Source organism: Vanessa tameamea, chromosome 14 (genome assembly GCF_037043105.1).
Source record: "Vanessa tameamea isolate UH-Manoa-2023 chromosome 14, ilVanTame1 primary haplotype, whole genome shotgun sequence".
Lineage (NCBI taxonomy): Eukaryota > Metazoa > Arthropoda > Insecta > Lepidoptera > Nymphalidae > Vanessa > Vanessa tameamea.
The window spans coordinates 9,635,680-9,663,042 of record NC_087322.1 but is presented as its reverse complement, the minus strand read 5'-3'; positions in this window follow the sequence as shown (position 1 = coordinate 9,663,042).

The window sequence follows — 27,363 nt, the reverse complement described above, 5'->3', positions numbered from 1 at the left end:
ATTTTTTTTTATATTATGGTCAACATCCGTCGGAAATTAATCCTGTTCATTTTGATAAGATATACAGTAGTCATAACATGTACTATCATCGTAATTACGTCATACATTATACGACTTAAATACAGTCTGTATTTAAATTCAATTAACTTTCAAATCAATGTTTTCTAAATTTGTTGCTTATTTTATATATATTTTTGTTACTTAATCGCTTCATTTTATAACTTGATATTTTTCACAGGCATCCTATCTTGAATTAAATTCAAGTCATCGGTCTTTGCTTACAAATTTATCTTTTGTAAGCCAATGGGGTAGCAGCTGATTGGAATTTTAACTTCGAGTAACTTATTTTCTGATATAATTAAAAATTGAACCCGTTTACCTGATCAACCAATGGTGGTTCGTGATTTCTTCTCGTACTCCAACTAAACGTACTTCATTATTAAAATCTGACATGATTTTGACGCGGTCTTTGTCCTTCGAAATGAATTACAAGAATTCCGGGAGAGATTATTTAAACCAGAGTTCGAAACAACACAATTTCTCATCCCATTAGCGAGTTTTAACCGCAAAGAAAAGTATTTTTCTTTATAATTAAATATTTAAAAAAAAGCATTTTCCTGTTTTATTTTATTTCAGAATTTGTTTCTGTTTAATATGAAGTTATAAGAAAATGCGGTACCCTTCATGAAAATATTACTTTTTATTTCAAATTATTAGGTTGACTGATGTACCACTTGATGATAAGTGGTCGCCACCAACCAATACTCTAAGAAATACTTATCATCGTTAGAACTAAGATATCATGTCCCTTATACCTATAGAATGGCTCACTCATCCTTTTAACTGGAACACAATAAAACTGAGAAATATCGTTTGGCGGTAAAATATCACGGGAGTGGGCAGTACCTACTCAGATGAGCTTGCCCAAAGTTCTACCACCAGGATCGTCTGTTTCCTTTTTATTCACTAAACCATCAAAGGTTCTCTTAAAAGTTGTATCTTGAGTATACTTGTATAACTAATCGCAAAATTCAGGTCACGCAAGACCCAATTCATTGAGTACCTACTCTCAATTAATCTTGATATTTTCAACTTGTTCCAACAAGTTTTACCTAAACCTCAGCCTTAGTTTGTATGGGCTTATCGTTAGTACTTTGACACCTGGACCTTTGATGTGGACTAATAAATAAATCGACCCACTTCTTACTTAAAGTAATAAGTTTACAGATAATTCGAATAGATTGATGGATCTTCTTCAAAGTTTTTGTAGACACAATAAGGTAGATCATATTATCCTACAAAATGAAAATGTCATCATCATAAAACTAGCATGAGTATTTTTAATTTACACGTTTTATAACTTTTCAATATTTTATTGATATGAATACATAATTATATATGTGCTATATGTGAGACTTGATAAGAAAGAGTTCAGACGCAGAACCGACTGCTTAACTAACGCGCTGCAAGCACTACCGATTTCATTACTCGGGATAATCCAATAATTTATTTATTTATTAGATCAACAAAAAATCTCACTAATACAATGCAATACAAGCACACACCCAGTTAAGAAGTAAGCGATATCTTAATAATAGGTAATATCGAAATTCAAATGATATAGAGAACGCTTAAAACAAGGTAGTTTTAATTTTAGTAAGGTACATTGTAGTTTTCCACGTGCAAAGAAAGGATATAATATATCAAATTAGGTTACAGAATAAATAATTTGCCTCGTTTATACTGTTGATAATCGCTTCACATTTGAATGTAGATAAGCCATTACTTAAAATTACCAACCTTTATTTTTCCAAAAGTCAATGTTACTTAGTGGTACGGGTTTGTGCAAGCTCGTCTGGGTAGGTAACACCCACTCATCAGATATTCTACCGCTAAACAGCAGTACTCAGTATTGTTGTGTTCAGCTTTGAAGGGTGATTTAACCAGTGTAACTACAGGCACAAGTTACATAGCATCTTAGTTCCCAAGGTTGGTGGCACATTGGCGATATAAGGAATGGTTCATATTTCTTACAGTGCCATTGTCTATGGGCGATGGTGACCACTTACCATCAGATGGCCCATTTGCTCGTCCGCCAACCTATATCATAAAATAAATGTAAAATTATAACCTAAATTACATTGAAATGGGACAATATTGAAAATTATACGTTTGCTTGAGAGAAGATTTCTAGGTGAAACTATCATCTAGACTAGTGAGATTAACTGTGGACACAAAATGCCATTAAATACCGAAGGATGCCACATGAAACGTATCTGAATGCGTTCGAGTATATTTACATACAAGTACTACAGATTTATAAAAGGGATTCCACGCAACATAATATTCTAAACGACAACGGACTATTGCATCGTACAATGCAATATTTTTTTGTAGATTTTCTGAGTTCTCTACAGTGACCGAAGTTTAATATCCAACGTAACATCTACGTCACGAATCTCACTGACTTGCGCGTAACGATTTATTTACACAATATTTTTTCTTTAGCCTTAAGTCTGTTAAAACACACTGCACTTTTTGCGTTAAAATGCATGTCATTTGAATCGAATCAGGTAATTAAGCTATCTAAATCAATCTAAAGCCAATAAAAGCCAACACGAGTTTTGAATGCAGGATCAAATAATTGACTTCCTTATAAGCTAGCCACTAAACTAATAAGGCATAAAATTTCATTAAAACTTCTTAAGCGCTGAGAAATTGATTCTTGTTAATTAGTTCTTAGTAAAAATATAGCTTGTTTAGTTATTTAGTAATTCTCTGAACAACACGTAGGTAATAAATATTTTCGTTCAACACCCAACGATATATATATACCTAAAACTTATGACCCAAAACATCTCTACTGAAACTGCCATTTTCTTTGATAAATATACCGATGTAGTTGGTTTATATGGTATTGTATTTCATTATGATCGGTTATTATTACTGACGAAACAATAAAAATTGTTTATCGAACCATATCGGTTTATTTCTTATAAAAGTTATGCTTACTTATTTATTGTTGTGTTGTTATTGTTGCAATTTCCGTTGATTTATTTTCTCGTATAATCTTTGATATGTTTGAATGGTACCTACGACTTTATGATACATTTCATTTATCATATTTATGAACCTTGTAGCAATCGAGATCTTTGATCAGGACGAAAACGATGAGATTGACTTTCCAAACATTCTCAACAGTAGCCTGGAATTAAGGAGATGATGGAGATTCAAGTCATTGACTTTAGATGGAGAATTTGTTGTCAAAGATATTGTTATATAAAAATCTTTCGGTATTCTTTCAAGTTTTTTTATCATTTTTTTTTTCAAATTATGCAATGCGACTAAAAAAAGAACGTCAAACAGACATCAACTCTTTGAAATATAATGTATATTGACAACCATCTGATTTAAAAAATTTAGATCCGTCGGATAGCAATTCCCTAGTGTCTGTGATAACGTTAACCGACTCATCCTTCAATACATATGTATATATATATGTCGGAAGATAGCCACGACTACGATTTTCCTTCGCGTCAGACATGATAACACCCTCGACACTTGAGAGTAGGTTTAAAGACAATCACAACAACTGCCTACAATCCAATTCAGTCCATAACACGAACTATAAACACAACAATAACAGCAATCACAATAATATTCGCAATAATTAGAATAATCAGCAGTATATAGTAATTAGATAACAAGGTATCAAGAGTAACGGCGGCAAACGTTCCTTCGTAGAAATACGAGCGCAGCCATCGCCTATCGACCCAGAACCTATCCCTGTCGACCTGCGCTGGCCCCGACGTTCCGTAATTTCGAATCTGCCGCGCCATCTGCCGACCAACTACGCTCTTTACCTCTTTAAAGGTCAAATCAGCGCCTTTTTATTAGTTATATTTTGAACCTAGTAGTATCACATTTAATAAAAGGGCCTACTTGAAAATAGAAAATTTCTATTTTAGAATTTAAATTTATGAGTAAAAATTATAACTGCGGTCGAACGAAAATCGAAAAAAAATAAGATAATATCAATGGAAACGCACCTTTACAGGAAAGATTTTAATATTTGACAACTGTAAACAGTCATATCTCGTAGGAACGATTTTATTAAATATTAACAGCACGTGTGGAGGTACGAAGAAAACTCACTAAAGAAGTTAAAATATTGGGAAGTAGAGGCTGAGGATGTAAATATGTATGACGCCTTACTTTTCCTCGGATTATTTATACGAGGGAATAAACATACTGGTTCTTATTTTTTTATGAAGAACTTACAAATGGGATACGATGCTGAGATCACTGAGTATTACTACTTGTTTCCAATGATCAATTGATATATATATATTGGAATTATTGTTAATCAAAATCAAAATATTCTTTATTCAAGTAGGCTCAAAAAAGCAACTTTGGAATCGTCACGTTACAGTGTTGAAATGAATGTAAACTTACCACCGGTTCGGAAAGTAAATTCTACCGAGAAGGACCGGCAAAAAACTCAGTAGGTACTCTGTTCCACCATTTTAATTACAGACTATCTCTGTAAAGTACAATTAAATTTTTATAACCTAGAAATCAATAAATACTAAATCTTACTACTACTAAAATTGAGTATGCCTTATTTATCAATATTTTTTTTACCATGAGATTTAATTTTTTTAAAAGCCCAAGTTAAAAATAACTGTGGAATCTTATTATAGAAACGAATATCGTGCCCCGGGAAGGGTGTATTAACTGTGCGAAGTTGGAAACAAGGTATTATTAGTTTACGTCTCGTGTCTTTATAGACGGAACTCCCGTTGATCAAACAATTTATACGCAGAATCTTCTGAAGAAGTACAAGTGGCTTTATTATTCAACTGCTAGTTAACCATCATAATTATTAAATGAAAGTTAATACATGTGAATGAAACTGTTATACATGTAGTTAAATAAGCGTTTACGTGTGTGCGTGTGGCTGCGTCCCCGCCGTAGCAACGCTTCTATTAAATTAGCGTGTAACTAGCATCGTGGTTTAATTGACGCAGTCCTACTCCTTAACATATATAACAAAAACATATACTGCCTGTCGTTAGTCTCGTGACTTGCTTGTACGATAACAAATCGTAAGATTAAGGATTCAAGTCCAACTCAATAATGTTATTGAGTTTTTCTGACATTAACAATAAGTATTTATATATTTCCCCGTTGCGTTTTATAGACATCCGATCATTTTATGTGATTATGTAATATTTTATGTTTATTTTTTAATGTAAATTATGTTCATTGTCACATAAGTAATTGAATTTATTAGAATTTTGTGAGAAATATAAACTTATTATTATATTAAACTTCTAGAAGACTTTTAGTTTAGTGGAACATACTGGTTATTGGTAGATATTTGTGCAAACTCATCTAGGCTAGCGTCTACTATTAAAATATTTTATCACCAAGCAAAAAAAATGTATACTTATAAGTATCTAGTTTCTTAGTTTTGAGGTTTGCAGAGGGAGTCAATGTACTCATAATTGAACAAGCAACGTACCAATCATGGAGCTAACAAATTACGACTTCATGAATGTTTTATAATTTATATATAAAAATTATAGAAAAGCCTTAATAGAATATACTTTTTAAAAAATGTGAATTTTATTTCATTAATTTAATTTAAATAATCTTTAGAAGTATTTAATAAGTCTTTGTTAACTTTTAATTTAATTCATTTTAAATAAAACTTTCTTCTACGGATCTAAGAATAAGATTAATATTATCATACTAAATGGCTTTTGAACTGCATTTCCGAATATATATCTTATACACATAAATCTTATTATTGTTATACACTTTATTAATCAAAGTATATTTTATCGCAACGTCGGCAAAAAATAATCAGTCATATCTAGGTAAAAATGATATTTTTTTATTTATATAGTTTTTATTAGCATAGCACAGTGTGCTACACTCTGCTATACCTACATAAAATATGTTATGTTAAGACGTGGATACGTGAAGGGCCTTCATTTGAGTTACATTGTTTTTTTTTTCGTTAATCGTCATCGGAAAACCTTAAAAAAATATATGTCAACCTACACCATATATAACATTTCCACTTCTTCTACAAAAGATTAAAAAAAATTACAAATAACCTCTGAATTTGTTTTTGTTATCGCAAGCTTTTTTTTTATTTGCATTGGAATATAAAGTAACAAAATACTAATGGAATATTCGGCTTATTTTTGTATAATATATTATTTTTTAACGTTTTATTATTACGCTATTGATAAAATAATAAGTGCGGGACGAGACTTTGTGACCAGCGAACGTTTATTTATCGGTAACGGAATCAAGCAAGGTCAACGACATATACCCAACTCTTAAGACACACAAGCGAAAAAGTACTTATTTATAAAAGACTGAAAGCTACATATGTACATGTATATAAATTCTAAAAGACGTGACAAGCGTATAAGACCTTTATGAAAACTTATTTTTTATGGAAATTTTCCTACAACCCTACACCACGTCTTCGTAAATCCATGTCTGATACATATTTCCATAAATAATTAATTTCCATGAGATCTGTTTAACATCAAATACGTATATAAAATGATTTCGCTTTGATGTATAAACGAAATAAAAACCTTCTTAATATCATTGACGTAGCACATATTACACGTTAGTACATTCGAAACTTCTCTAATGTAATAAAATTATATCGAAAATAACTTTATATTTATTAAGAATATTTTTAGATTTGATTATTAAAACAGGCATAGATAACGAATTATACAAACAGGACTGCTATACTGAATTATATCCTGAAGATTAATCTATCTATACTAATATATAAAGCGGAAGAGTTTGTTTGTTTGTTTGTTTAAACGCGCTAATCTCAGGAACTACTGGTCCGATTTGAAAAATTCTTTTTTTGTTGAATAGTCCAATTATAGAGGAAGGCTTTAGGCTATATAACATTACGCTGCGACCAATAGGAGCGCAGCGACAGTGAGAAATGTTGCAAAAACGGGGAAAATTATTCACATTTATGGACTTTCGATGCGTGCGCAGCATAAACGTTTAAAGTTACTCAAAAAATGTGTATGAAAGATATATTCCTCTTTTAATAATAAAAAAAAAGTCCGTGACACTATATGTCTATTTGTTAAGAGTGTGCTAGCAGGCGGGGCGCGGCGGCGGATGAGGGGGAGGCGGGTCAGACCCGCCGCCGCGCTCGCCACTCTCACCCGCGGTGTAGTTCTGCGAAGTAGCAATGCACATAACGACTTAAAAAAATTAACATTCTTAATAGTTAAATTATTTATCAAAATTAGGTTTTGTTATCAGCTTATTTGCTCATTATTTTTTATCGTTTAAAATCGGTTACATTTAAATCATAATCTGCTGTAGTTTTAACTTACGATATAAGATAAAATTTCAATGAACATTCCTTCGTACTTTGCAAGTAAACAATTCAAACGTTTCACGGTATAAATAAGGTATAAAAATTACATTACACACGTAAAAAAGTTCAAAATGGCGAGCGATACTTTCACCGATGCAGATTAATCATCACTGAGAAAATAAATTATATAATAAACAAATAAGCAAATAGGTGAATATCGTTTAAAATGACTACACAAATAAATTAGTAGTTCAATATTTCAAGTAATTTCTATTACGTTCAAGCATATTCAACACGGTTGTACTATAATCACCTTATGAAATAATAACACCAAAGGAGAAACAATCTAAACTTCTTATTGTTCGGTTTGTTTATCTTATTACGTTTAAGTTAATATTGTTTGTTTTCAACCGACTTCAAAAAGGAGGAGGTTATCAATTCGTCTGTATTTTTTTTTTTATATGTCTGTTACCTCATAACTTTTCACTGGATTTTGATAATTTTTTTTTGTTTGAAAGGTAGTGCTTTCCGTGGGGCCCCATTTTAATTTTATCCTGTTACGATGATGGTATCCTTATGAAAACGATATAAGTCTTAAATGTGCATTATGTATGTGCGCGATAAATAGGTGAATAACTCAAAATTGTGCCAACCAATTTTAATGATTCTTTTTTTATTATAAAGGATATACTTCAAGGGTACTATGGTGAAAGTTTGGTAAGGTTCTGAGCATAGGATCCATGACAAAGTAACGGTACGGAAGGGAACGGAACAATTCTAAGGAGCACGTTAGCGATACTCGGCCGAATCTTTTAGAAACAAAAATTTTGACAAAAAAAAACCGACTTCAAAAGAGAAAAAAAATAATATGCTCTAAAAAGTAAAAAATAATTGCTTATTATTCTACAACTTTATAATCAAGTAACTTATTCTACTTACCAATATGTAGGTACGTTCTGTGTTTCCACGCAAGGAGATAAGTATGTACCTACCCACTTTAAATCTAACTTAACACAAACCTATGAATAACAAACAATGATCACAATATTTTTTAGATTTATACTATGTAAAATGAAATTAAAAATATTTAGACTATTTAAAAGTCAGCAAAGTTATTACGATAATATATTATAGTTAAAATTATTGTTATTTTTGGAGGCGGTGTCAGCCAAGGTAGGTTTGTAAATATATGATATACTCCAAATTTGTAAATCTGGTCTATCGATAAATACACTTCTTCTTGATGTTTTTTTAAACCCTATACGTACATAGTGGTCCTATATAATGACAGAAAATTGGAATCAAAATTGAGTGTTTAAGCAAACATGTCTACCGTCAGGTATTACAATTCATGAACTTTTCTCCTAATCCAAGACAAAGAAAAGTCATTCAGATGTATATTACATTTCCTGTTGAACGTTTTGTTTGTTTTGGCAGAGTATGAATTTTGTTTGTGATTTATTTATTTACAATTGACTTTTTCTTTTGTCTTACATCCAGATGTCGATACACCTGCATCGAATTGTTAACAAAAAAAATATTCGCAATCGTACACTATTGTACAATATTTCTTTTATGTTTAAGAAAAGGGTTGTCATAATTGACCGTATAACAATAAGCAATAAAAACACAGATGTTGGTAATTTATTTAGACAAACTTTACCGGTAATTTTAAGAGGAACTAGAGCAGACATTGTAAGGTCTTGCCTTAAAAGTTCACCGTTATGGAAATTTGTCCATACCTTAAAACTATCTACGAATATGAGAGCACATTTGGGGGGAGGAAGTACAAATTTTCCTTCAAAGTTACTTTTAATAGGAGATGGAAAAGTACCTCATTCTGAAAATAAAATTGAAATTGATCGCGATTTAGGAGAAAAAGTGACTAGCATAGAGGATTTAATATCAAAAGTTTACCCTAATATCGTCGAAATAGAAAATAAAGATTACCAATGGATGTGTCAAAGGGCAATATTGGCGGCGAGAAATAGTAGCGTTGACGAAATTAACGACTTAATTTTAACCAAACTTCCAGGCGATATAACTACCTACACATCTATTGATAATGTAATGGATCAAGAAGATGCTGTCCATTACCCACAAGAGTTTCTCAATTCTTTAAACCCGAGCGGCAATCCACCACATTCCCTGAAGTTAAAAGTAGGTGCTGCGATAATTTTACTCAGAAATCTTAAACCACCAAATTTATGTAACCCGCCTTCAAGTAAAATTCCTTCGCAATAACGTGATCGTTGCAACAGTTTTGACTGGTCCGGCAGTTGGTCAAACAGTGCTTATACCTCGCATCCCAATGATTCCAAATGATTTACCTTTTAATTTTAAAAGAATTCAATTTCCCATTAAGTTATCTTTTGCCGTAACCATTAATAAATCACAGGGCCAAACATTTAAACACGTAGGAATCGATTTACGTCAAGACTGCTTTTCACACGGCCAACTATATGTCGCTTTGTCAAGATCGGGTTGCGGGCAAAATCAGTATGTTCTTCTACCACAAGAAAATAAAACTAAAAATATAATCTACGCTGAAGTACTGTAAAACATATTATTAAATCTTATTGACGATTATAATAACAAAAACCAACGTGAGCAATCGAACGATAATCATGATAGTGTTTCCGACAACTACGCGAACGAAGTCGCGGGCACAGCTAGTACTAATATATAAAGCGGAAGAGTTTGTTTGTTTGTTTGTTTAAACGCGTTAATCTCAGGAACTACTGGTCCGATTTGAAAAATTCTTTTTTTGTTGAATAGTCCATTTATAGAGGAAGGCTTTAGGCTATATAACATTACGCTGCGACCAATAGGAGCGCAGCGACAGTGAGAAATGTTGCAAAAACGAGGAAAATTATTCACATTTATGGACTTTCGATGCGTGCGCAGCATAAACGTTTTAAGTTACTCAAAAAATGTGTATAAAAGATATATTCCTCTTTTAATAATAAAAAAGAGTCCGTGACACTATATGTCTATTTGTTAAGAGTGTGCTAGCAGGCGGGGCGCGGCGGCGGCTGAGGGGGAGGCGGGTCAGCCCCGCCGCCGCGCTCGCCACTCTCACCCGCGGTGTAGTTCTGCGAAGTAGCAATGCACATAACGACTTAAAAAAATTAACATTCTTAATAGTTAAATTATTTATCAAAATTAGGTTTTGTTATCAGCTTATTTGCTCATTATTTTTTATCGTTTAAAATCGGTTACATTTAAATCATAATCTGCTGTAGTTTTAACTTACGATATAAGATAAAATTTCAATGAACATTCCTTCGTACTTTGCAAGTAAACAATTCAAACGTTTCACGGTATAAATAAGGTATAAAAATAACATTACACACGTAAAAAAGTTCAAAATGGCGAGCGATACTTTCACCGATGCAGATTAATCATCACTGAGAAAATAAATTATGCAAATAAGCAAATAGGTGAATATCGTTTAAAATGACTACACAAATAAATTAGTAGTTCAATATTTCAAGTAATTTCTATTACGTTCAAGCATATTCAACACGGTTGTACTATAATCACCTTATGAAATAATAACACCAAAGGAGAAACAATCTAAACTTCTTATTGTTCGGTTTGTTTATCTTATTACGTTTAAGTTAATATTATTTGTTTTCAACCGACTTCAAAAAGGAGGAGGTTATCAATTCGTCTGTATTTTTTTTTTTTATATGTTTGTTACCTCATAACTTTTCACTGGATTTTGATAATTTTTTTTTGTTTGAAAGGTAGTGCTTCCCGTGGTGCCACATTTTAATTTTATCCTGTTACGATGATGGTATCCCTATGAAAACGATATAAGTCCTAAATGTGCATTATGTATGTGCACGATAAATAGGAGAATAACTCAAAATTGTGCCAACCAATTTTAATGATTCTTTTTTTATTATAAAGGATATACTTCAAGGGTACTATGGTGAAAGATTGGTAAGGTTCTGAGCATAGGATCCTTGACAAAGTAACGGTACGGAAGGGAACGGAACAATTTTAAGGAGCACGTTAGCGATACTCGGCCGAATCTTTTAGAAACAAAAATTTTGACAAAAAAAAAAACCGACTCCAAAAGAGAAAAAAAGTAATATGCTCTAAAAAGTAAAAAATAATTGCTTATTATTCTACAACTTAATAATCAAGTAACTTATTCTACTTACCAATATGTAGGTACGTTCTGTGTTTCCACGCAAGGAGATAAGTATGTACCTACCCACTTTAAATCTAACTTAACACAAACCTATGAATAACAAACAATGATCACAATATTTTTTAGATTTATACTATGTAAAATGAAATTAAAAATATTTAGACTATTTAAAAGTCAGCAAAGTTATTACGATAATATATTATAGTTAAAATTATTGTTATTTTCGGAGGCGGTGTCAGCCAAGGTAGGTTTGTAAATATATGATATACTCCAAATTTGTAAATCTGGTCTATCGATAAATACACTTCTTCTTGATGTTTTTTAAACCCTATACGTACATAGTGGTCCTATATAATGACAGAAAATTGGAATCAAAATTGAGTGTTTAAGCAAACATGTCTACCGTCAGGTATTACAATTCATGAACTTTTCTCCTAATCCAAGACAAAGAAAAGTCATTCAGATTTAATATTACATTTCCTGTTGAACGTTTTGTTTGTTTAGGCAGAGTATGAATTTTGTTTGTGATTTATTTATTTACAATTGACTTTTTCTTTTGTCTTACATCCAGATGTCGATACACCTGCATCGAATTGTTAACAAAAAAAATATTCGCAATCGTACACTATTGTACAATATATCTTTTATGTTTAAGAAAAGGGTTGTCATAATTGACCGTATAACAATAAGCAATAAAAACACAGATGTTGGTAATTTATTTAGACAAACTTTACCGGTAATTTTAAGAGGAACTAGAGCAGACATTGTAAGGTCTTGCCTTAAAAGTTCACCGTTATGGAAATTTGTCCATACCTTAAAACTATCTACGAATATGAGAGCACATTTGGGGGGAGGAAGTACAAATTTTCCTTCAAAGTTACTTTTAATAGGAGATGGAAAAGTACCTCATTCTGAAAATAAAATTGAAATTGATCGCGATTTAGGAGAAAAAGTGACTAGCATAGAGGATTTAATATCAAAAGTTTACCCTAATATCGTCGAAATAGAAAATAAAGATTACCAATGGATGTGTCAAAGGGCAATATTGGCGGCGAGAAATAGTAGCGTTGACGAAATTAACGACCTAATTTTAACCAAACTTCCAGGCGATATAACTACCTACACATCTATTGATAATGTAATGGATCAAGAAGATGATGTCCATTACCCACAAGAGTTTCTCAATTCTTTAAACCCGAGCGGCCTTCCACCACATTCCCTGAAGTTAAAAATAGGTGCTGCGATAATTTTACTCAGAAATCTTAAACCACCAAATTTATGTAACGGGACCCGCCTTCAAGTAAAATTCCTTCGCAATAACGTGATCGTTGCAACAGTTTTGACTGGTCCGGCAGTTGGTCAAACAGTGCTTATACCTCGCATCCCAATGATTCCAAATGATTTACCTTTTAATTTTAAAAGAATTCAATTTCCCATTAAGTTATCTTTTGCCGTAACCATTAATAAATCACAGGGCCAAACATTTAAACACGTAGGAATCGATTTACGTCAAGACTGCTTTTCACACGGCCAACTATATGTCGCGTTGTCAAGATCGGGTTGCGGGCAAAATCAGTATGTTCTTCTACCACAAGAAAATAAAACTAAAAATATAATCTACGCTGAAGTACTGTAAAACATATTATTAAATCTTATTGACGATTATAATAACAAAAACCAACGTGAGCAATCAAACGATAATCATGATAGTGTTTCCGACAACTACGCGAACGAAGTCGCGGGCACAGCTAGTTATACATATTTTAATCCATAAAAAAATTGAAACTCTATGAGTAGTTCCATAATGTATTTTAAGTATAATTACTAATGTTATTCGTCTTAAACGAACGTTAAGATGTTTTCGCAACTATATTGCCCCTCTAAGCAGTAAAAATTCCGATAAATAAACTAAAGCAACAAAATTCAAAGGAAAAATTACAAACACTCGATCGAGTTGAAATGCGAAAGAAAAAATTCTGTTAAGTCATTCTCTTATCACCCCAATCCGTAAATTACCATGGCTTCTTCACAAAGTACCAGAGAACGTTAATCCTTTAAAAAACTCATCAAGTATTACGTTTACAGCGCAATTCTCTTAGTATAAAACATACCGTTTATACAATATCGTAAAGATTTATAAAACAAATTTCCTAGTTTCCTATTTTCAAATGACGATTGGCTCGAAGAGTATGCCATTTGGCATTAATTACCTTTGCGTATATTTATTCAAATAAAAAAAAAATACGTATGAAAACAGTAATGCTTGCTTGGATTCCCGATTGTGATGTTCGTTTTAACCTTGATGCTTACATAAATAAATGTCGTCAGTCGCAATGTAAACGGGTGCCAGTGTAACGAGCAACCAGAAATTGTAGTCTCTGATGCCATAACAGTTTTAATTAGGTTAAAAATTACGAAACTCTTCCGTATCTTGCCAGTCCATTACGTTTATACTGTTATGTTCACCTCTACGTGCGGTCTGCTTTATTGTAATTACGCTATTAACGTTAGTGGGAAGGTAATAATAAAATATTGCATATATTAAATGCTCGCTGCCACGTTGGTCTGGCAGCTTAGAAGATCCCTAGTTTCAGGATTAAAACATCAAATGAACCTTATAATAGTTAATGACGCTTTTTGTCGCAAAATGCAGTTCTGTGTCTGAAATGTAAGTAAAGATTTTGGTTCTATGTCGGAATTCCGAACTTACTTTAATGAGTAGAATCAGATCTACTACTGTTGAAACTTATTGTACAAATGCTACGACAATTTATTCAATAGTAATTATTGCTATTCTGTAAAATCAGGCGCTCAATACCCGGATCGGACTAAAAAATTTAAACGACAATACCGTATTTACTTAAGCGTACATATTAGTATGTAATTTTGTAAACACATATAAAGAATAAAAAAGTTTATTATTGCCAAACACTGTACAACATATACTATAATGTCGAGAGGCAAAAGAATCGTGCTCAGTAAAGCATAGCCGGAATACCACATTGGATTTTAGTTGGTCTGCCTTGTCTTTGTGTCTCATTTAAATATATATGTTGTACATATGATTAATTTAAAACTGTTATGCAGCATTATACGTATTTTTAAATCAGTCCAAACAATACCTAACCCTAATATTTTCAACAACCACAAAGGACACGTTCATTCTAAATGTTTTATTTTAAACTATAGCTTGAAGTAGCACGTGTGCAGTAATGTCACAAATGCGAATATCGGGATACTGCTTAACATTTATATTTTACTTAACACTGAATGCTGGTGCACTTGTAAAATTAACGAAATATGGTGAGTGCCACGATTGGAGTATTCATAATGTCTGAATATTTATTTGTTTCAGAGTAATATACAATTACAATAAGTATTGTTATTACTTTGACAAACTTAATACCTACATAACCTATCTATATAAGTTTTAATTGTTTGTATGACTTTATACAAGTCTGTCTGGGTTGGTGTACCCATTTATCATTTATTCCACTGACAAGTACTAGTTAATATTGGTGAGTTACCGTTTGGAAAGTGAGTGAATCAGTATCAGTTTTACTGGCACAATAGACCATCCTTAGTTCCCAAGTTTAATATTTCTTTCAGTGTCAATATCTATAGTCGGTGATGCCGCCTTACTTTTATTCAGTACTAATTTAAAAAATATATTATAATATAATTCATTTATATTTGGAGCCATAAGAAACATTAATTATTTTATCACCAATGCGCCACTCACTTTAAGGGCTATGAAGTTATGTCCCTAGTGCATGTAGTTACACTGGGTTTCACTGGTGTTTAGCAGTAGATTATGCTATGAGAAGGTTATCCTACTCTTGGGCATGTATAAAGCCCTAAAACGAAGTTAAATTAATAGATTACAATATAGATTTGTAAAGACTATAAAAACAATGTCTTAAGTGCATAGCGAAGAGTAAAGAATCTAAGAATGTTTTTCAAATACCATGAAACCTGCAATAAATTCGCTGAGCAGCTTACCCCAAGAAACAATCAACGTGGAAAAGTTTCCGAGTTATCTGGAATTAACAGACGTTTCCACACGGCCGAACTGAGACTAATACAACAACTTTTGCTTTTGAAACATTTCGTATACTTTGAAGTACAAGCATGCCTTCTGACAATCTGTATTTTATACGGATATATTTGAACTTAAAGACCTTAAAATGTAACATTTTGTTTGCTTTACAATTTTTTGCTGTTTTCTATTGGTAAAATATATTATAAAGATAATATCGTTAAGTCTGTCTATCTGTCTGTTTGTTTCTATTTCACGGATAAACTACTGAATCGAATTTGATGAGATTCTTTTTTTTATGTTATAGCTGGCAAACGAGCTGGAGGCTCACCTGATGGAAAGTGACTACTACCGCCCATTGACATCTGCAACACCGGGGGGCTTGCAGGTGCGTTGCCGGCCTTTAAGAAAGGAGTACACTCTTTTCTTGAAGGTTCCCAAGTCGTATCGGTTCGAAAAACTACCGGCGAAAAGTGTTAAAAATCGCGCTGATGTGGATTTTCGGACATCTAGGTAGTGCGGGTGAAACTTAGAATTTTGACGAGATGTCCGAAGGTATAAAGCAAGTTTGAACTAGAAGGAAGAAGACAGGCTACTTATTCGTACCAAACTCCTGGCGACCAACAATTAAAACGCTAACGAAGCTGCGACGATAACTAGTTAATGATAAATTAATCGTAAAAAAAAAACCTTTTTACAAACGATCTTTCATAAGTACCTAAGTATACAAATTTCTTGTCTATGCTGTTGATCATTGAGGAGTTCCTTCATCTGGAGCCAATTCTGAGTGTAGAGTCAGGTCATCATAAAAATGCATTATTAATTTTACAATTGTTAAATTTTAATACGTATATACTCTGGTACGCTTTTAAGAATGCATTATACGCGTGAAGTACATTAGCAAACTGCATAATATCCTAGATCTTATAGTTGCGTATTGGCGATGTAAGAAATTATACTCATTTCAAGTCTGGGTGGTGTGGATGGTCTGGCACACACACCGCCGCCCATAGACATTACATAAACAGCCTGTAAATTTCCCACTGCTGGACTAAGGCCTCCTCTCCCTTTGAGGAGAAGGTTTGGAGCATATTCCACCACGCTGCTCCAATGCGGGTTGGTGAATACACATGTGGCAGAATTTCGTTGAAATTAGACACATGCAGGTTTCCTCACGATGTTTTCCTTCACCGCCGAGCACGAGATGAATTATAAACACAAATTAAGCACATGAAAATTCAGTGGTGCCTGCCTGGGTTTGAACCCGAAATCATCGGTTAAGATGCACGCATTCTAACCACTGGGCCATCTCGGACATCATAGACATTAGCCCTGCAGGAAATATTAACAATTCCTTACAACCTTAATGCGCCACCAATCCTGGTAACTAAGATGTTATGTCTCTTGTGTCTGTGATGTGACTGCTACTTGAAAGAAAATCAACAATACCAATTATTGCTGATTAGTGGTACAATTTTTATAATTAATTGGTGGTACTAATACCAAGTTGGAAATTGTAGCAAAAAACAATCCTACTAAAACTCGATGTAAAACGAAAATTTTAATTTCATACACCTCTTGGGTAACAACTGAGGAAATTCCGTTAAATCAGTTGTAGAGTTCGATGTTACGTCTCCAGTGCCAAGACCATTTGACTCTGAGGCCTGAGAGGAAATGAAGTTAAAAAGTCACGAGAATTTGGCACGTGTTTAAGTGATAGCGATCTGTCTGGCCCCTAATGGCCTTTTTGTGGTGTTTCGGTTCGCGAACATTTCTACATCTCTCTAAGAGACTGCAATGGCTGCCAACATTTAGAGAGGGGTAATTAATTTGATATATTTTAAAAGAGCTTTTAAGAAAATGTTTTGTAAAATACTCGTGTTCATGTAACTAGTATTTTATGATGTAATTGAAATTTATACGTAAAGGGAAATTCTAAGCGAATAAAATTGTAATTAACGAATAATAGTTCATATTATAATTACTTTTATTAAACTATTAAAAAAGATACTGAAAGCAGAAATGTAATACAAAATTGGGTTTTGTTTCTTAGTGACAATTTCAATCAGACAATTTTTGGTTCAAGATATTTGAAAACTAATGCGTTTTTAATATTTATATATGCACATACATTCTAATTACTATATAATATGTATATGAAAGATGTAAAATATGATAAAGACTTTGTTCAAAGCTTTTTTTTTAAGTGGATGACCTGACACCGTCACGGCGACCAATAAACAATAATTTATTTTATTTTCATTTTTTTTATATTGTCTTTTTTTTCTATTTCTCGTTATGATTGAGGATATATCGTATATATTCGTACTTATCGTATATAGTGTGTATTTAGATTATATGCTGGCAATTTTATATGTATTGATAATATAATTTATTAATGTTTACTCTATATTTACATTTCTTTATTAGTTTTAGTTATAGATTAAGGTTATTTTATTTTTTATTTCAGCGCCACCCACCTCATATTCAACATATAATAACAATTTGTAAGTATCTTTTCTTTCTATCACTTCGTGCTGCCACTAAGATTTTTTCTACGAAGAACCAATCAGTTTTATAAGACCATATTGTTGGCAGCCTTATAGACTGGATCAACGGAGCAGTCGAACTATTATAACTGCAGTATCATCAGTTGTAATCATCATATCTTCATACAGACACACACGCACACACACACACACACACACACACACACACACACACACACACACACAGTGTCACACACTAAATACAAAAGATAAGTCAATAATAGTAAGACTTCAAATGACTCTTTCTTGATATATTTGCACGTACATAATACGTACACGTATTGTGGTTGTGTAGTTGTCGCATAATTTGGTAAACAAGCACCAGTAATTCAGGCTAACATTCGAACAATGTTTGTCCCATACAATATCGAAGTTTAACTTAAAGCACCTTTAGATAAATAAGGGCTGATCACAAACCCATAGAATTTTGATACTAAAATTATAATGACGGTTTCTTTTTAGAACGGTTTTCGTTTTCGCGGCTCACATTAGATAACTCGTAAAATCTGACAGAAATCTTCATGTAAGGAAAAAGTGTTATGCCTCCTCCAGGAACAATTCCCTCTTTCTATTGTATACAAACTGTAACTGTTCTAATTCACTAGGAATATTAAATAGCAAGTATTTCATTGACGTCATAATATATTTTCAAATTTATTGTATTGTGTATTTTATTCAATACACAATCTGTAATGAAAGTTAGTCCCACGTATCTTAAGACATCCGGTTGGAGCGAAGTTCCTTGGATTGAAGTTGTAAAGAAGATTCACTTAATAGACAACTTAATTTATTAATAAAGGAATATAATTAGATAGACTTATATGACCTAAGCTAATTTTAAGTTTTTTTTTATTTTTTATTTTTAATGAATTGAAACTTTTGTAAACAGTTTTATAGTAAAGATAATTTTATTTATATCCACATAAAATTAATTTATATATTTAATGAAGCAATTTTTTATTAACTGAAAAGATTACTAGATAGAGATTGCATTCAATATATGCTCCTAGTGCATTCATACGATTTTTCAAGATAAATGCATAATGTTAAAATAGGTGATTCGCATTAGTTTGAGAGCAGCTTTATGTCGATAGGCGATAGTAAAGTCAATTTAAGTTGGCAACTTAATTTGTATAAGTTGCCCAATACCTGTCGAAGTCGAGAACATTGTGTGGCGAACCGACAAACAAAGAGTTATTATAGATTAATTACTCACATCGACGTTTCTTGTGAGCACAGATAATACATGTATTTTATGATTACTTATACAGCACATAAATATATTCAAAAAAGGAGGATTACTGCATCGGAGTTCAGGATTGCTTTGCAAAGTTTTTCTAAATAAATGATAAAGTAAATGTTGGCCAATAATAGTTATTTAAAAAAAAAAAAAATGATACGTAGGCAAAGATGCGTAGGCGAAGATAAGAATTGTATAACAAAAAATACAGAACTCCATAAGATCTGTGATATGACAAAATAATATGATAGAAAATAATATTTATATTGATAAACCGCAAATGGACTGTCTAGACAACACGCAGGTTAATGCTTTTAAATACATGTAAACTTTAATGTTTTTATTAATCGACTTCTCGGATTCATTTTTAATGAAATTCGATCAATAATCGATTATTGATCGATTGATACGGGTTTTGGAAATATATAAGTTGTGTACGTTCCATTTGATAGAACTATAAATTTGCCAGGTCAAAACAGGTCCACAGTCGTAAAAAATATATGCTCATCTGTAATATAACCTATCCAAAAGAAATAGGTTACGTTGCCTTATCAATTCATTCAATTTATAGTACATCATAATTGCTTAGATTTAAAAAAAATATAATTTATCCATTAAATCTTTGTATTTAAAATCTGAACCACCATGAATGTGATACACTGTCATTACAATAACCAATTTTTAATCCATAGATAGTTATCGTAAAAAAAAAGGAATGGTCGCTTCCAGATATCAAAGTCAAATTTCAGGATATGATGTCGCTTCCAGTTAAATTTCAAGATATGTGTTTCGGTTTGGAGGGTGAGTCAGCCAGTGTACCTACAGGCACAAGGAACATAACATCTTCCCCAAGGTTGGTAGCCCATTACCTTACATACATTAAGAATGTATGTAACCGAGCGCGAGATGAATTATAAATACAAATTAAGCACCTGAAAATCAGTGGTGCTTGCTTGGATTTGAACCCGCGATCATCGGTTAAGATGTACGTGTTCCAACCACTAGGCCATCTCATCATAAATATTATGAGTGTGGAGTGAAGTAGTTGACTCACTATTACGATGTATCACCTCACGTAGTCACATCATATCTAGAGTGTTACATTATATATACAACAAACATCTGTAAATACACACACATAAACATTTTTATTTATTATGTACAACAATTTTGAACGTTTATGTAGCATTTTAGCAAATAATACTGCAGTCCAGAAACTATTTCAATAAAAATAAACTAAGTGTGTAATTAGTTGCCACAAAACAAAACATTAATTGAGTACAATACAGTTACAGATAAATATAATAACTATTAAAATTAAAAAGAGCATCTCCATATAATTAAATAGAGGATATACTTAGTGGTAGGGCTTTGTGCAAGCCTGGGTAGGTACCACCCACTCATTAGATATTCTCCCGATAAACAGCAGTACAGTTGTGTTTCGGTTTGAACGGTGAGTGAATCAGTGTAACTACAGCCGCAGGGGACATAACATTTCAGTTCCCAAGGTGACGCATTGGCGATGGATGGGATGGTTAATATTTCTTTCACCGCTATTGTTTATGGGTGCTGGTGACCACTTACTACCGGGTAAGCCATTTGTTTGCCTACCTATATCATAAAAATTTAAAACATATTATACATAAATTAAACAAAAATCGAAATCCAATTGCAAAACTTCAAAACGTCATAGTTACGAGGTAATGCTGTTTAGTTTAGCTTCCATTACGGGCCGGCAAAGCGCTTCAGGCTCGCATTTGGTAGCGGTCAAACTTTCGAGATCAGGACCCAAAAATCCTGTTGTTACTAAATTCTAATTTGAAACCACCTGCGGCTAGAGCCGGACGTTTGAGTGTAGTTGGGGTTAGCTCAGACGGTAGCGTAACAGCTCAACGTAGTAGTACGTACTTTATAAATTCATCCATTGTTATACAGGTAAGTATTTTTATGTTTATTATTAATTAAACGGTTTTATTTAGCTTACCCTATTTGTTCTTCGGTTTAAATTTAGTAATATCAATTATAGCCCCTTCCTTTTGATCGATAGAACTGATATTTGATACACACCGTTAGTTCTAATGACAATGCAATTAAATACATTCAGAATATAATTGTAAATCCAAGATGACCGCCGCCACAAAATGGCGGGTGCCGAGGATACATTACATTATGAAACTTCTTTTTTTTTCTGATCCACTTATTCCTGGATTGATGAGAAAAGTAGTGTGACGACTTGTACCTAGGACCTACCTAATTATAATGGCTTTTAGTACATTATCTACATCATTATTATTATTATTTTTTCAATAAAATCATAATAATCATTTTAACTACCATAACATCACCCTGGTATTATGTGGGATTCTTGTCCACTAACACTAAATCGTAGGATAATAGCTATCCATTGGTACCATTTAGTGAGACTGTCCCTCCATGGTTTCAGTCGGAGCTCCTTATGAGGCGAGAGTCATACGCTCCTCCACACAACTCGCTAATGCGTACGGCAGCGCAAGTCTGTTCCGGCTGACATGGAGGCCCTCAGGATGTATAATTTATTCACTACATCGATAAGACTGATAACATGAAGTATAGGTATATTTTTTATTATTTTGACATTGAATATCATCATAGCTATTAGTGTGGATGTCTGGATGGATGAAAGGATTTTTATTAAGCGTGTCCATCAATCGATTGCGTAAACGTGGACCAATCCTCTTCCAAAGCGTCAGGTGGCTGGTAAAAGTCTGACAAAACCTTTAGATTCAGCTTATGGACTGTGCCAACCTGGGTCAAATATCTTACGATTATATGGTATATTACAATACAATAATGAACACTCTTTTCAAAATCATCGTTCTTGCGGGTTTTTGATAGACAAAAAACCCTGTAATTAAATTGTGACTTCCAAAATTTGAAAGATAAATACCTAAATGGAATATCGTTAAAGAAATGGCTCATCAAAATAATATTATTGAACAGGTGTATTGAAATAAATATTTGCAGTTAAAACATTATTTGTGTCCGAGTGTTTAGATAATTTCTATTGAAATAATTTATATTGAAAAGTAAAATCCTAACAATAAGCTATTCTTGTTTTACAAGGACAATAAAGGTAGTTTTTAACTTGACAACGTCACTTAACACGCCTACGGAACGTTGGCGTTCAAGAAATTAGCTTGTCTATTCTGGGCCGTGTCTTGCAAACTATAAGTGACAGCTAAGACAAGCTGACATGCCCGCTATTTCACTTGCATGGATATATTGGAAATTTTTTGACCATAGATATATTTACATATATTTCACATTACTTCATATATAAAACAAACCGTCAGTAGACAAGTTTATATATACTGTTTACGTAGTTTTTTCAGTAAGAGAACAAAAAAGGTCTCTCATTCTTCCATCGACGTTCCTGCTCTTATAATACCGTACTAAACTGACATTGGTTCCCTGAAACGGTGATGACTCCAACTATCAGGTTCTATTTGCGTTGAAACAAACAAACTTTGCGGCCCCGACTCCTATCAGGGAAACAATGTTAATAAAGGTGCAGCGAAAAATTCTAAAGAAAATACATGACGGAAATAGATATCTATTTGCCGTTTGAAGTTTAAACACGAGGAACTTGGACATTTCCAAAACATGTCAGGGCAGCAGTCTTTTTTCGGCCAAAGAATCGGTATTGTTAATAGCATTCTTGTCAACATTCCATATGGTCATAATGTGTACAGTAGTAATTATTAATATTGATTTATTTATACTTGTTTAAGTGAAAATAAAAATGTATTTAGGAAAACATAAAGTAAACGCCAGCTTGAAATAATATTCTTCATTGTATATCTTACCAGATAACAAATTTTGTGTGAATTTTGAATCAAGCCTTAAAATTCTGAGGGCGGGATTCAATGAAATTTTTAATCAGCTGTGGGTCACTTCGGCATAGGATAATCGTCGAATCGTAATAATAATAACAAAAACACGTTATTCTGATATTTCTACGGTCACAGAAACAGACATTTTATTGTTTAATTAATCCTAATTCTTAACACTATCCAATGAGCAAAATCGCCAATTTTATAAATAAGTGCCTTATAGTTCTAGTAGGAGTGGAACGATCTGTTTAAATAATAGTCCATAGCAAAACTTCGGTGTAAAACGTTCCAGCTAGATCAAACGTAACTTCACATATCATAAGTCAGTTTTTTCTATCTCTTTGTTTATTGGAAATCGCTGGCCACGCGACTTCGTCCATTTAATATAGAAATATTTTACAATGACGTAAAAACTTTTTTTCAAACTGTTCTCAACCGTAAAGTGATATTTGTTGGTTAAACGTAAGCCACTGACCCAGAAAGAATTCTAGGCGGACAAACAAATGGGGTTACCTGATGCTAAGTGGTAACCATCGCCCATAAACATTGGTTCCGTTAGATATAGTAACCATTGCTTAAAATACCAATGTGCTATCAATCGTGGGAACTGAGATGTTATATCCTTTTTGCCGGTAGTTACACTGGATCACTGACTCACTCACCACAACTGGCACACAATGAAATACTGAGTATTGCTATTTGGAAGTAGAATATGTGCTGAGGTACCAAACCCTAAAAAATTGGAAAACCCTAAATTAGACTGGCTTGCAAACCCTATAATCAAGTAATTCTACTTATAGAAACTAAACATTTATATTTGTATTTTAAAATCTCGTGGCAAATACAAAGCGTTTACCGAATAAAGTTAAACATATAAAATATGTTTTCCACATGGTGTATGATAATACTGATAAACTGATGATTCATCTAACAAAATAAATACATTTTGGACAGACTGCCCTTACAACTTTATTATACATGTTTGAATAGCTCCGGACCAAACCAGAGCATTTTAGGAATAACACAATACCCATTCCAAGCTCCGTCCAAAATCCATACTTTTTTGGTTAACAATTTTATGAATAAAATTTGAATACAGTTTTCTAATCCATTAGTGTACCGTAGATTTATTTCCATTTTTACTTCTCTGTATTTTGTATGCCTTGTCAGGTTTGGTTTTTACAATTTGTATTTGCGTTTTAGCATTTTAATGCCTTGGAATTAAATTTTAAATTCGATTGAATCAAAATTATAAAAGGCGTCTATCCCATCGTGTTTGGAGTTGTATATTTTTATTGGTAGTAGGGCTTTGCGCGAGCCCGCCTGGATAGGTACGACCCACTCATCAGTATCATACTTGGTATCTTTTTGTTATTTTGTCCGTATGTGTGAGTGACCTACAGACACAAAGGAAATATCATCTTAGTTGCCAGGGTTATTAGCGTATTGACGATGTAAGGAATTTCCTTAAAGTGCCAATGTGGTGGCAACCACGTTACATTAGATGGCCCATTTACCCCGCCTACCTATCTCATAAAAAAATACAAAAATCAGAAATCTTCCTAATGGACGATGTTGTACTAAGTCCGATATTTAAGTAATAATGTTGTTGTACTCGAACAAATTCTTTGTGTGTTTTCGTCGTCGCAATATATTTACAGCAATACATAATATATCCAAAATTGTATTGCTTATTTTGATAGAAATAGTCACAAACTTTCCGACTCTGCAAGGGCAGAATTTCCCCTCTTGGAGAAAGATATTCATTTCTATCATAAACAGCTGATATTGATTGATCAATCTTATGTAAAAAAGCATATAAGATTAGGTCGTATGATTAAAATTATATACATTATATATAATATAAAATTATATATAATATATGTATTATATTGTATAATTAAGAGACCGTTTAATAACATCTGACCAAGCCACTCCCAAATATCAATCCTGGATCAGCCACTGCACTCTGACACATGTGAATCTTTCAATACGCTGATGTAGGCTGATGAAATGAGCTTCCGAGGACTCTCTTCATAGGAGAGGGTTCTTGGCCCAGGGTGCCTCCTGTGAGGTCAGCGCCCAGCTTAAGATTAATTGGCGGTGCATTTCGTAAGGGTCTATTGGCGGTCTATCTATCTACATATATTGAAAAAAAAATAACTGCTTTACATTAACGCGGGATGGAAATCCTTTATATTATAGAAAGACTGTAAGTATCAGTACTTCAAGAATTATAATCATATTATAGTCGATGCACAGCCACCCACCGTCCAAGATGTTATGATGACGTTAGATCGAATCGTATGCCGTGACGGTAAACAGCGTGACACTCTCTTATACACACCTACTCTCCGCCACCGTCTTTTTTCTCCTTTTCTTGCTACACTTCATTGTCATAATAACAAATATACATTTACTAACGAAAGTATGTTTTAAAACCGACTACGATTTTTCAATAATAGTTATCATTTGGCGTATCCTCTTGTTATGGCATGGCAACGAATTGTCATTCCAATCGTTCCACATTAAACTTCTCGTGTGGCCTCTACGCCAATGTCATTCGGATTCATCACGTTGCTCGCATATCTCAAAGCGTTGAAAAATGTATGATGCGTGTTATTTGGAATTTTCAGATATACAACGGAGATTTATTTCTGTTATTCCTTGTAGGTGTTGCTGCTCTTAGGATGGCGGATGCCTTTGACCAACGATCGTAGGGTATAATATATTATGCTGATTTCCTCACGATATTTATTATAAGACCAAAAAAAGTATTGATTCAATTAAAAGGGTCATCAAATGATCCCTGTAGACTTATGAATTTGGTTACACAGAAATACAAATGCATGCATAATCTTATATTTCGCTAGAATTACAAGTATCATGTTATACAGGATTAACCATAAAATCCGAAGAAGTACAAAGAATTCTTGAAGATTATCGAACAGACTAAAAATTTTATCAAGATACCCGTAATGCGTCTGTCACTTTAACTTTAATATTTAATAAGTAACTTTAGTATTATTTAATTTACAAACTACGAAACAACTTACACTAACATTAATTCTAAAGTTTGCCACCAAACGTCACCATAATTTTAATTTTATATGTAGACTTGCTTACCAGTCATAATTGCATGCATAATTAAAATTCTATATCAGTCAAAATGTTCTGGAAGAATTTATCTACTCTAATATACTATATAATAAATACGAAAGTAACTTCATATGTCTGTTTGTCTATCTGTCTGTTACTCTATAACGGCCGAACATCTGAATCGAATTTCAAGAACATAGGGTACTTATTGACATCTAAAACCTGATGACAAACCCCTAAAATACGAGTGAAGTCGCGGATGACAACGAGTTTTATAATATAATACCCATCTCGACTTCGAAAGGGAAGAAAAAAGATCTGTACAAAGCGTTTAGATATATTGAAGGCTAAAAAAGGAAGGCCCTTTTTTGGGCCAAGAACCTTTGCAGGCGTAAGCAGACCCTCTCACTAAAGTTTCATTGCAATCTCATGAATAATTGAGGTAGCTAGAGGAGGCATGTATGTTTACAGGGATTAATTTTTATTTATAAAAATACATCGCGTAATAATATTTAAGCTATTATAAAAGCCATTGTACTGTAATTATTATACGGAATTCAATCAATCATCTCGATTCAACATTACAGACCACTTTCAGTTAAATCGTAAATTTTTTGCCCCATTCGGAGGCGCTGTCGACGTCTTATAACAAATCCTTTATTTATGGACCGAAGTGACATTGGTCTTGTGACATGACGAGTTCAGTAGATGACACTAGACGTATGATATTATATTTAATTTAGTGTAAGCACGTATCCACAAAGTGAATAAAACAGACTTAAATAATTCTAATTTAATACAGGTTCACTTTAAAAGTCATTAATGATGCAGGTATAGGGAAGATGGCTGCCTCCTTGGTCTAGTGGCTAGATATAAAATCTGCAAACCCGAAATCCTGTGTTTAAATTCCAAGTCGGGTCGATAAAAAGTTGCCGGGTATTCTATAGAAAAAAACTCTGTTACTGAGTCCCGGAGTCTGGAAGATGATTGTCCTGCGCCTGAACTCTTTCCGCTC